General features: G+C 51.3%; 1 pseudogene; it reads right to left on the bottom strand.

Moving 5' to 3' along the window:
• Positions 1 to 237: 237 nt before the first annotated feature.
• LOC122002231 lies at positions 238 to 12881 on the bottom strand (annotated as a pseudogene).
• Positions 12882 to 13487: the final 606 nt, after the last annotated feature.

Here is a 13487-nt window from a genome sequence, read left to right as displayed (position 1 = left end):
ATGAACACACAAGGAACAATGGTGAATTTAATGACAGTGTGTGAAAGTAAATGGATGTCTAAAAATGTTGAACTCTTCCCAAACAATACACCCACTTCTTGTAATTGAGTGAAATTTTAGACTCATAAATAGTTGCTAAGATTGTCTACAAATTACTAAAATGAGTCAAGATGAAGTCATTTGAACTATGACTTAGCAAAAACACTGTGCATCATGTAAATTAAGGCTGACATCATGTCATTCAGCTACCAGACCTGCAAAATCTATCATCTCCTGAGTCTCCTTCATCCCACCACTTATACTCCCTACGATAGATTTCCCACCTGAACTTCATCAAATTAAATACCAATGCCATTAGAAATAATGATCATAACAAATATATATTGCTATGTGATGGCATTTGTGATTAATTAATATTACCTAGAAGTAAGGGGAAAACATAGATCTCGAATGGCTTCAATGGTGCACATCATTTGTCCCGAAGTTTTGAGAAGAAACAACCATGGAGTTACATCATGAGCTGCTGAGATGATTATGCCGTCCATGGTCCCCAAGCGGCCTTCATCTCATCTGGGTCTTTGCTGACCAGGAAAGCGTCAGCGCCAGGCCCGGCTCAAGGCCTATGCCTAGGGCCCCAATTTTATTGGGGCCCACTGATTAATTAATTAAAGATATTGAAAAAAATAAATTAGCATCATTAATATTAATTAATTATAAATGTCTTGCTAATGAATTGCTAATTCATTAATGACACATTGTCAATTAATTCATTATCAATTCCGCTTCCTATTTATACCTTGTAGTTATCTTTATTTCCTCATTAATTGCCTATCATAATTTTATATGAGATTTTATTTTGCCTTAAATATAATTCATTTTTAAATTGACATATTTCTTTCTTTTTTTATTATTACTCCGATTTCCATTTTATTTTGCAATTAGTAATACTATTCTTATAAAACCTAATGAATTCTTTACTCCTCAATATTTCTTAAAAATCCTGCGATTTTGCATGTTTCTCCTTCCTCACCGATGATACTCGGAGAAAACATCTTTACCTTCCTGATCCTGTTCGAACCAAGAGTCAACGAACGCTGGGGATGCGGCGCTCCCTGCTGGATCCTCGAGTGCTCCGGTGAACCTGTAGCAAAACCGAGCCGGGAGGGGTGTCCCGGCGACGGCCCTCCGACGCTCAAGTCAGGTAAGCTACGATGAACAAAGTGGCTTCCTAAATCTCAGAATACGTACCTCTCCGGCGAAACCTGAGGTTCTTTATATAGAGCTATGAAGGGTCTGGGCACACGTACCTAGGTGCATAAGTGTCTTCTGTCTTTTCCTAGGTATGCGGCTGTCAGAAAGCTTACCTGTCCTTTCCTAGGTATGTGGCTGTCAGAAAACTTACCTGACCCATATCGCTACAGTCAAAGCATGCCCTCGATGGGACAACAGAATCCCCTGTCACGAGATTTGGAGCATGACACACACGTGAAACCTACCGGTTGTCAGAGGAGAAATCCTCGGGTCTTTTTCCTTGCTCCAAAACTTGTCGTCCGAGCGGACATCTCCCTAAACATCCGACCGGACATACGCAATGGTTTACCTGTGCTTGGTGGAGGCGAATAAACAGGGGCGCTTTATGACTGTGACCGGTCAAAAGGTCAGCTCGGTCCGTGACCTTTTTAACTGAGCGTCGGAACCCCGATTTGACGGGGTCTTCCAACTATAAGTGCGAGCCGGCCGGACCCTTCCGGGTATTCGATTCCATCGGGCGGCCGGCAGTCCGGTCGGGCCGACCATCTACGGTCGTCCGTCCGGTCGGACCACACTCTCCTCGGATGAGCGGCTGCTCCGGTGACTTTAACTTGGCGTTGACTTTGCCTGAAGGGGGGGGCCCGCTCTTACTACCGGATCACTTGCCTCCCCTTCAAGTCTAGTCGAGGGAGGCGAATAGTCCGACTGACTGGACTGTGAGTCTAGCCGAACGGCTCCTCAACGCCAATACTATCCGCTCGGTCAGCCGTAGAAATATCCTTGAATGAATTAATGATGGCCTTCACCGGATCTCCTCGCGTTTTGCGCCAATCTTCGCCATCAAGGCCGATCATACCTTCATTAAATGCTCCGAATGATTGACTGCCACGTGGAGCAAGGCCACCAGAGTACGGAGGCGGTTGCATGATATTGTGATGTGATCGAAGCAGTTCGAAATAAACGGCTAGATGTGTGCTTTGATTCCCGTGACCTGGATCCAACGGTGGAGACCGCCCGGCCCTCACCCTATAAACTCTTCGTTTCCTTTTCACCTTCACACGCCTCCATTACCTCTACTGCTGCTCTCTGCGCTTTGGAGCTCCGGCGATCTTGTTGCTGCCCTCTGACGCTCTCCGGCGCCTCTCCTCGATCCATCTCCCTCCAGTAAGGTTTTAGAGCTTTCCTCCTTCCTTTTCGGTATCGAATTCGCCTTTCTTCCCCTAGCTCCAGTCTTTGAAATTCCATTTCTTCGTCTTTGGAACTTCCTTTTGTGATTTCTCCTATCCGGATCATGGCCAGTTCCTCTCATCCCGAAAAACAATCCCTAGGCCCATGGTATACTACCATGCGGTCCCGTTTCGAACAACGGGATTTTGATATTTTGGCTGACAATTTCGAAATTCCCGAGGATTTCGAAGTTCGCCTAGCTGGTCCCGCCGCTCGGCCACACCGACCGCCGCGCGGCGGTTTCTGTGTCTTCCGCGACCAATTTACCGCCGGTCTGCGGTTCCCCGTGCATCCTTTCATAGTAGACGTTTGTAATTATTTTGGCGTGCCGCTCGGAAGTTTAGTACCAAATACCTTCCGTCTCCTCTGCGGTGTTGTCGTTTTGTTTAAGATCCATAACATTCCCCTCCGCCCGGAGGTCTTTTTTTATTTCTATTATCCTAAACAAGAAGAGCCGGACACCTTTATGTTCCAAGCTAGGCCCGGTCTGGTCTTCTTCAATAAACTACCCACTTCCAATAAACATTGGAAGGACTATTATTTCTACATCCGCATGCCCAGTCAGCCAAACTTCCCGACCCAGTGGCAGGTCAGTCTACCTCCTACTCCCGAGTTGAAGAAATTCAAGACCCGACCGGATTATCTTCACACCGCAAATGTACTAACCGGTCTGCGGCTTGACATCAACAAACTTCTTCACGAGGGAGTGATGTACATTTTTGGGCTGAGTCCTATATGGACCCCACTTCCGACCGGCTTCGGTAAGAATTTTGCTTGGGCACTTACTTTAATTGTTAACTGATTTCTTCTTCTTTTCATGCAGCTGAAATCGTCATGGACTCGGTGATGTCCGGCGTTCTAAAGAGAAAAACAGCGGCGCTGGAGGCCGCGGCGGCCAAGGAAATGGAGGCGCTGGGCATTAAGCCGGTCGGTTCACACGAAGGAGAGAGCGGCACCCAGGCTGAATCGGCCGCTCCGACCTCTCAACAGCAGGCGGCCAGCGGAGCTGCCCCCTCCAGGGAACCAACGGCCACCGAGGAAGGATCCGTTCGGGAGGAGGAACAGCCACTGCAAAAGAGGCGCCGGGTGGAGACTCCGCTGCGCTCGGCTACCTCCGCGGTCCAACCCCCCGACCGGGCCGCTGCGACTGCTAAAGGCAAGGCGCCAGTGCCCGAGACCATCTCGTCCGATCGGACGCCTTCTGACTGGGACGAGCTGCCTACTCCGGTTGAGGCTACTCCGGTCGACACTCTCCCCCCTGCTCGCCGTTCAGTCCAACGCTCGACCGTCCATTCGCGAATTTCTGCGCCAGCTTCTGATCCCGGTCGGGCGATCCCTGGTCACGGCCGCACAATACGAGTTACTCTTCATCTTCCAACTGAAGAGTTGCTACCAGAAGCCGACCGGCCCACCGCGCCCGAGCACACCATTACTTTGAAAGGGCCTCTCGCTGAGATGTGGGCCGACACTCGGGCGCGAGTAGCAATGATCCCTCTCCAGAACTTAGCCAACAACCATATGCAAGCGGCTACGAGGGTAAGTTTGTTGCTTTTTGAAGTTTTGTCTGAATATTTCCGCCCGGCTTTTAACAAATGCGTCTTGCTTCAGAGATGGGTGGAAGAGATAGCAGTTTCCAGCCGCCTGGCTATGGCGGACGAGGAGATAAGGCAACTAAGGGCGGCTGGCGGTCCGAGCGGCTCCCAAGGCCCTTCCTACTCCGAGCTGCAAAAAGAGCTGAAGAAAGCTCAAACTCTGCTGGCTGCTGAGCAGAAGAAAACAGCTGACCAGGCCCACGCCCTAGCCGAGTCGGAGCGACAAGTCAAGTCGCTTGACACGAAGATAACTCTGGCCACCACTCGGAAGAACACAGCCATCTCCGATCTGGAGAAGAAAAACGTAGAGGCCCGGGGCCTGGAGTTGAAGATAAAGGAGCTGACGGAGCAGCTCGACCGGGAGAAGGCAGGCCGCTCGGCCGATGCGGAGAAGATTGAAAGTCTGAATGAGGCCCTCACAAGCTCCCAGGCAACCTTCAAAGAATACCACGATGCTGAGCCGAGCCGAGTCGCCGCTCTCCGACAAAGCCACATCCGATCGCCCGAGTTCTCGGAGAAAATTTGCGAGCGGATGTACTCGGCTTTCGACTTGGCCATGACGGCTACTATGACCTATCTGAAGTCGAAGGGCCTTCTTCCGGCGTCCACCAATATTCCGGCCGGCGATCAAATGGAGCTCTTGAGCAACATTCCGAGGGACCTCTACGACTACATTGAGTAATTCTTGTAATTTCGCCGCTCGGCTGAACATGAATTTTTTTTTGTACTTAGGCCACTCGGCCTAAGGTTTTTAATTTTAATGAAATGTTTTCCTTTCGTGTATTATATCTTATTGCACTGTCCACTTGCTAATACCGGTGCTTTTTGAAGTCTTGCTAATACCGGTGCATTCTTGAAGTATTTTCCCCAGCCCTTCCGTGCGACCGAATATCATTCTGTGTTGCTAGCAAGACTTGCTCGTTATAGGCCGACCAGAACCTTTTATACCTCGAGTCTGAGCGGAACTTAGCGTCGGGTTAACAATATCGGCTGCGGGTGATTGCCGTGTCGACGATATTCCTCTCGGATTATTTTTAGACGCCGGCGCGACTCTCGATTTTTAACGACGGAGCTCGTCGGCGCGGATGTTTATAGCCGGTCGGCGCGGCTCTCGATCTTTAACGACGGAGCTCGTCGGTGCGGATGTTTATAGCCGGTCGGCGCGGCTCTCGATCTTTAGCGACGGAGCTCGTCGGCGCGGATGTTTATAGCCGGTCGGCGCGGCTCTCGATTTTTAACGACAGAGCTCGTCGGCGCGGATGTTTATAGCCGGTCGGCGCGGCTCTCGATCTTTAACGACGGAGCTCGTCGGTGCGGATGTTTATAGCCGGTCGGCGCGGCTCTCGATCTTTAACGACGGAGCTCGTCGGCTTTAAGGCCAACTCCTTGCCAGGTCGAGCGACCTTGGCCTTCCTTTCAGCAGAGAATACTCGATGTGCTTTCCTCTTTCTACTTCCTGCATCGCAAGTACATAGGCGGTCAAGAAGTATATAAATTTGTATTTAGCGCACCTTTCGCCCGACTTGGAGAACGCACGCTTAGCCGAACGGCTCAGGATCTGCTTCATCGAGCACTTTGGCTCGGCTAATTTCCCTCCGTCCAGACGGTACGGGGCCTTCGATACTCACGCGCTCGGTTCGACCCTTTTACCTCCGGCCGAGCGGCGCGGGGCCTTCTTTCCTTGATGCCGATGCCTTATATTCGTTCTTTTGACTTTTCATCTCTACATTTCAAGTATTCAGTCGAAAGACGTACACAGGATGATTTACATAGGCACACCTTTCACCCCGCCCGGTAAGGCTGGAGGTGGTTTTCGCTCCACGACCTATCTAGCTGCCGACCGTCCTCGTCTTCCAAATAATACGCGCCCGAGCGGAGCTTCTCGGTGATTTTGAAGGGACCCGCCCACGGAGCTTCAAGCTTGCCGATGTCGCCTACCGGCTTGACTTTCTTCCAGACAAGGTCGCCGACCTGGAATGATCGGGGAACGACGCGCCGGTTGTAGTTTTGCTTCATTCGTTGACGGTACGCCATCAGCCGAACGAATGCTTTGGCACGCTCTTCGTCAACCATATCCAGCTCCATATTCCTCCGCTCGGCGTTGACTTCATCATAACACTGGACCCGGACGGACTCTACGCCGACTTCAACTGGAATGACCGCTTCACCGCCGTACACCAGATGAAAAGGTGTAACGCCCGTTCCTTCTTTAGGAGTCGTCCGGATGGCCCATAAAACACCCGGCACTTCATCCGGCCAACTTCCTCCCACGTGGTCGAGCCGAGCGAATTTCCCGGTTGGCTACTTCGGCTTGACCGTTGCTTTGGGGGTACGCCACGGACGTGAAGTGTTGCTCGATGCCGTAGCTTTTGCACCAATCTTCCAGCACCTTCCCTATGAATTGCCGCCCGTTGTCAGAAACCAATCGGCGAGGGATACCGAACCTACAGATGATGTGTTGCCATATGAACTTTTTGACCATCTGTTCGGTGATCCTGGCTAGTGGCTCGGCTTCTACCCATTTGGAGAAATAATCGACCGCTACCAGCAAAAATTTCCTTTGCCCGGTCGCCATTGGAAATGGACCCACAATATCCATTCCCCATTGATCGAACGGACATGAAACGGTTGATGCTTTCATCTCCTCTGCCGGTCGGTGAGAGAAATTGTGATACTTCTGGCATGAAAGACACGTAGATACTGTCCGAGCGGAGTCCATTTGTAAGGTCGGCCAAAAGTATCCAGCTAGCAAAATCTTCTTGGCTAGTGATCGTCCGCCCGGATGTCCTCCGCACGATCCTTGATGTACCTCCTGGAGGATGTAAGCCGAATCTTCCGAGCTCACACATTTCAACAATGGGCGAGAGAAAGCCTTCTTGTAGAGCTGATCATCGATAAGGGTGAACCGACCGGCCCTCCTCCTGAGCAGCTGGGCTTCCTCCTGATCGGCCGGTGTGACTCCTGAGCGAAGGAACTCTATAATGGGTGTCCTCCAGTCGTTGGGAAACGTAAGGCTTTCCATCCGGTCGACGTGCGCTACCAGCAATACTTTCTCAATAGGTTGCTGAATGGTGACTGGCACTATAGAACTTGCTAGCTTGGCCAAGTCATCTGCTGCATGGTTCTCCGTTCGGGCAATTTTTTGAATAAGGACCTCTCGGAAAGTGGCTCTGAGTTTTTCAAAGGCTTCAGCGTAGAGCTTAAGCCGAGCGCTGTTAATTTCAAAGGTACCAGAAAGTTGCTGAGCGGCCAACTGTGAATCCGAATAGAGAGTCACCCGACCGGCACCCACATGCCGGGCTGCCTGTAATCCGGCTATGAGGGCCTCATATTCTGCTTCGTTGTTGGTAGCTTTGTAATCCAGCCGGACGGATAGGTGCATCTTCTCTTCTTGGGGTGAGAGCAGCAATATTCCAATCCCACTTCCGAGCCGAGTGGAGGACCCATCCACATATATTCTCCACATAGCTTCCGGCTCTGGCCTTTGCACTTCGGTCACAAAATCAGCCAAGGATTGGGCTTTGATCGCCGAGCGGGGCTGATACTGGATGTCAAATTCACTTAATTCTGTCGTCCACTTGATGAGCCGTCCGGACGCTTCTGGATTTAACAGTACTCTTCCGAGTGGACTGTTCGTCCGGACAATGATGGTGTGAGCCAAGAAATACGGTCGAAGGCGCCGAGCGGCTAGAACCAAAGCAAAGGCCAACTTCTCGAGCCCGGTGTAACGAGATTCAGCATCTTTTAAAATGGCTGCTCTTCACCGCTTGCCCTCACAAGTGCTGAGCCTACAGATACTCGGTTGACGACAAATAAATATAAAGTGACTCACCCCCGATCGGCTTGGCTAACACTGGCAGAGAATTAAGATATGTCTTCAATTCTCCGAACGCTCGATCGCATTCTTCATCCCACTGGAACTTAGTAGCCTTGCGCAGAATCTTGAAGAATGGAAGGCTCCGGTCGGCGGTTTTGGAGATGAATCTGGACAAAGCAGTTATCCGACCGGTCAACCTTTACACTTCTCTTGTATTTCTTGGGGGCAGCATGTCTTGCAGGGCCTTCACCTTGCTGGGATTTGCTTCGATTCCCCGCTCGGTCACTATGTACCCCAAGAAACGCCCTCCTTTAGCTCCGAACAGGCACTTCTGGGGATTTAACTTGATTCCATATTTGCGCAGCGTTCGGAAGGTTTCTTCCATATCCTTGAAAAGATCGGCCGCTCGGGCGGATTTAATAAGAATGTCGTCCACATAGACTTCTAGATTCCGCCCGATTTGCTCCCTGAACACCTTATTCATCAAGCGTTGATAGGTGGCCCCAGCATTCTTTAATCCGAACGTCATCACATTGTAGCAATACGTGCCGTCGGCAGTCACAAAGCTAACCTTTTCTTGATCTTCGCGAGCGAGCGGTACCTGATGATAGCCTTGGTATGCGTCGAGCATGCAAATCAATTCACAACCGGCTGTAGAGTCCACCAGTTGATCTATCCGGGGCAAGGGATAAAAATCCTTGGGGCATGCTTTGTTTAAGTCCCGAAAGTCGATGCAGACTCTCTACTTGCCGCCCGGCTTGGAGACCAATACCACATTGGCCAGCCAGCTCGGGAACTGCACCTCACGTATGTGGCCGGCCTCCAGAAGTTTTTCTACTTCCGCCCGGATGATGGTATTCTGCTCGGCGCTGAAGTCCCTTTTTCTCTGCTTCACTGGCCTAGCGTCCGGTCGGACATGCAACTCATGCTGCGCTAGGCTCGGCGAAATTCCGGGCAACTCATGTGTCGACCAGACGAAAACATCATGATTTCGTTGAAGGCATTGGATCAGCTCCTCCTTCTGCTCCTCCTCCAGATCAGAAGCGATAAAAGTCGTGGCCTCCGATCGGGTCGGATGGATCTGAACTTCCTCCTTTTCATCGTAAATTAAAGCAGGAGGTTTCTCGGTTATGGCGTGTACCTCAATTCGGGGCGCCTTCCGAGCGGAGCAAGCCTCTGCTCGGACCATCTCTATATAGCACCGCCGAGCTGCTAGCTGATCTCCACGTACTTCTCCTACTTTGTCCTCCACGGGGAACTTTATCTTCTGGTGGAAAGTTGAGACAACTGCTCGGAATTCCCCGAGCGCCGGTCGTCCCAAAATAACGTTGTAGGACGAGGGAGAGTCGACCACCACGAAGTTTATTGTCCTAGTTCTCCTGAGCGGCTCCTCTCCCAGTGAGGTAGCCAGCCGGATCTGTCCGACCGGCTGAACTTCGTTGCCCGTAAACCCGTAGAGCGGGGTCGTCATGGGCAGCAGCTCGGCACGATCAATTTGCAGCTGATCGAACGCCTTCTTGAATATGATGTTGACCGAGCTCCCTGTGTCAACAAATATGCGGTGAATAGTATAATTTGCTATTACCGCTTTAATGAGCAGAGCGTCATCGTGGGGCACTTCTACTCCTTCCAAGTCTCCGGGACCGAAAGTGATTTCCGGTCCACTTGCCCGCTCTTGGCTACAGCCGACTGCGTGGATCTGTAGCTGCCGAACGCCCGCCTTTCTGGCTCGGTTGGAGTCTCCTCCGGTCGGCCCTCCAGCAATAACGTTGATCTCGCCCCGGGAAGTATTACTCCTGTTTTCCTCTTCCCGAGTGGACGGTCGCGACCGTTCTCTGGACGCCCGGCGATTCTCCTGTCTTGGAGATCTGTGCCGATCGGGTGTCTGTTGATGTCGCCTTTCGGTGCGGGGCCGGTCGGCTTCATGGGTCCTTTGTCTCCTGTCGATGGGAGGAGACCGTCGTTCGGCTTTCCTGGGAACGGGATTGACCACGAAGGGAAGACTTCGACAATCCCTTGTGTTGTGCGTATCCGTCTGGTGGAAGGTGCAGAACATAGGGGTCCACCTCTTCTTTGGCTTGGGCCGAGCGGCAGCCACTTCTTGTACGTGCGATCTGGCGTGGGGGGATCGAATTGCTTCGGCTCTCGGTCCCCTAGGGGGCTGCTGAGCGGCGTGCTGTTTCCGCTCGGCATGAATAGGTGCCCGTTCGGTAGGAGTTTCCTTTTTCCGGGCGGCTTGTGCTTCTTCCACGTTTATGTATTCATTGGCCCGGTGCAGCATATGATCATAATCTTGGGGCGGCTTTCGGATGAGTGACCGGAAGAAGTCCCTGTCCACAAGGCCTTGCGTGAAGGCATTCATCATCGTTTCCGATGTGGCTGTTGGGATATCCATCGCCACTTGGTTGAATCGCTGGATGTAGGCTCGAAGCGATTCTCTCGACTCTTGCTTGATGGCAAACAAGCTGACACTTGTCTTCTGATAACGCCGACTGCTGGCGAAGTGGTGGAGGAAGGCCGTTCGGAAGTCCTTGAAGCTAGTGATGGATCCGTCCGGCAACCTCCGAAACCACCGTTGGGCCGATCCCGAGAGAGTTGTAAGGAAGACGCGGCACTTTACTCCATCTGTATATTGATGGAGTGTAGCTGTGTTATCAAACTTACCCAGATGATCATCCGGGTCCGTTGTTCCATTGTACTCGCCGATCGTCGGAGCCACGTAGTGCTTGGGCAGAGGGTCTTGCAGAATAGCCTCCGAAAATTGGCGATTGATCCGCTCGGGGGAGGAGTCCGCTCGGGGAGCTTTCCCCTTCCTGTCATCCCGCCTTGGCATTTCATCTGAAGAAGATCCTCTATCTCTTCGGGCTGGTATGGCTTCAGGGGTGCGAAATAAGGCCCGGTGGAATGCGACGGTGGCCGGAGGTGCTTCCGCTCGGCCACCTGACGCAGATGTTGCTTGTTGCTCCGGCCGCTCGGCCGCGGCTTTCTGTTTCTGCTCCACAAGTTTGGCGGCCCTCATCTCGACCAGAGCGTCGAGTTCTTCTGTTGAAAGCGCCACCGTGTGTTGTCGTCCAGCCTCGTCCATTGTTCTGGTTCGAATGCAGGAGCGTTCCCACAGACGGCGCCAATTTGATCCTGTTCGAACCAAGAGTCAACGAACGCTGGGGATGCGGCGCTCCCTGCTGGATCCTCGAGTGCTCCGGTGAACCTGCAGCAAAACCGAGCCGGGAGGGGTGTCCCGGCGACGGCCCTCCGACGCTCAAGTCAGGTAAGCTACGATGAACAAAGTGGCTTCCAAAATCTCAGAATACGTACCTCTCCGGCGAAACCTGAGGTTCTTTATATAGAGCTATGAAGGGTCTGGGCACACGTACCTAGGTGCATAAGTGTCTTCTGTCTTTTCCTAGGTATGCGGCTGTCAGAAAGCTTACCTGTCCTTTCCTAGGTATGTGGCTGTCAGAAAACTTACCTGACCCATATCGCTACAGTCAAAGCATGCCCTCGATGGGACAACAGAATCCCCTGTCACGAGATTTGGAGCATGACACACACGTGAAACCTACCGGTTGTCAGAGGAGAAATCCTCGGGTCTTTTTCCTTGCTCCAAAACTTGTCGTCCGAGCGGACATCTCCCTAAACATCCGACCGGACATACGCAATGGTTTACCTGTGCTTGGTGGAGGCGAATAAACAGGGGCGCTTTATGACTGTGACCGGTCAAAAGGTCAGCTCGGTCCGTGACCTTTTTAACTGAGCGTCGGAACCCCGATTTGACAGGGTCTTCCAACTATAAGTGCGAGCCGGCCGGACCCTTCCGGGTATTCGATTCCATCGGGCGGCCGGCAGTCCGGTCGGGCCGGCCGTCTACGGTCGTCCGTCCGGTCGGACCACACTCTCCTCGGATGAGCGGCTGCTCCGGTGACTTTAACTTGGCGTTGACTTTGCCTGAAGGGGGGGGCCTGCTCTTACTACCGGATCACTTCCTTTGCCGATAATATTTCTTTCTCGCTCTTTCTTTTTATTTCTCGATAATAATATGAATTAGAAATTTTTTTATCACCTCAAAAGATTAAATAATAAAGTCTATTTGATATTCTAACTAAAAAGATTAAATAATTTAATAATTTTATTAATAGAAAATAAAATTATTATCAAAATACCCGTTAGAAAACTAAATTTTATATCAAAAATTAGTTTTTTTAAAAAATGATATTTAATTCTTTTTAATAACTAATTTATTTTTTTTACCTAGGGCCTCAAGGAATCTTGAGACGGCCCTGGTCGGCGCCCAGCCGCTTGACGGCCTCCTGCCTTTTGCTCGGCGACGTGCTGATCACCGTCACCTTCTCACCGATGGCCTTGCCGAACTTGATGGTGACGTGGCCGAGTCCGCCGAGGGCCACCACTCCGATGTTCCGATGTGCTTCCCGGGGACATCTAACCCGAAGCGCTTCATGGGGTTGTAGACCGTGATGTTGGCGCAGAGCAGAGGAGCGCTGCGGTCGAGCGGCATGCCCGCTGGGAACTTCACCGCGAAGTGCCCCTCCACCACGATGGAGTCGGAGTAGCCGCCGTAGGTGACGGTGCTGTCGGCCTCGGTGGCGTTGCAGGTCACGATCATGCCGGGGCAATAGTTCTCGTCGTGCCGCGCGCACTAGTGGCAGCTGCGGCAGAAGTTGACCATGCAGCCGACGCCGACATGGTCGCCCAACTTGAACCTGCCCACCTTGCCTCCCACCTCGGTGACAACGCCGACGATCTCGTGACTGCAGCGCCGACAAATTTCGCCAGACGTTAATCAAAATGAAAACAGAGGGAGCCCAAGATATTGATGCATAACTAAAATTACCCAGGCACGATCGGGTAGACGGAGTTTTGCCACCTGTTCTTGACGGAGTGGAGGTCGGAGTGGCAGATTCCGCAGTACAAGATCTTGATGGTCACATCGTTCTCCCCATTTTTCCTGTCAAGCATTTCGACGACCACTTCTCAGGCAATCGTCCGATCATCTTTTGGAAGAATATATTTGCACACACAAGTACGTTGACTTCTCATGTCATTCAGCTACGAGTGAATAAGTAGCAAACGCTAAATGGAAAAAAGCAAGTTCTTCCTTCCGCATGTGAAAACAATAGGTCACAATTTGCAAAACTAATACAAGATGGATCCGAGGAGAAATTAAACTAAATGTAGCAGAGAAATCGTATAGATCTGGAAGTAGAAAAGAGAAATTACCAGACGAAGCAACAAGATCGGAAAGGCAGCTCGATCTGATGCAATGTTGGACTAACAAGATAATGAAAAAAAAACTCAAACACATTAGCTTTAAGCAATAATCTGAAGATAAAAATAGTAGATCTAGAATCGTAGGTCCTTGGTTCTCGACGGAAAACACAAGAGAGGTACATTGCGGCGAAGAAATCGCCTAGATCTTGGGTCAAGGAAGGAAGTTTACCTCATCGACAGGAAGATCCGATAACGACTGGATCTCGGGATATCTTAGATCTGTCTCCACAGAGAGCATGGAGAGGAGAAGAGGGAGGTGAGGCTGAGTGAAGAGTGAAGTGTATACGGTGGACGACGCTCTAGGTTTAGGTTTG

Source organism: Zingiber officinale, chromosome 1A (genome assembly GCF_018446385.1).
Source record: "Zingiber officinale cultivar Zhangliang chromosome 1A, Zo_v1.1, whole genome shotgun sequence".
In the NCBI taxonomy this organism is placed as follows: Eukaryota; Viridiplantae; Streptophyta; class Magnoliopsida; order Zingiberales; family Zingiberaceae; genus Zingiber; species Zingiber officinale.
This window is presented reverse-complemented; position numbering and strand designations above follow the sequence as displayed.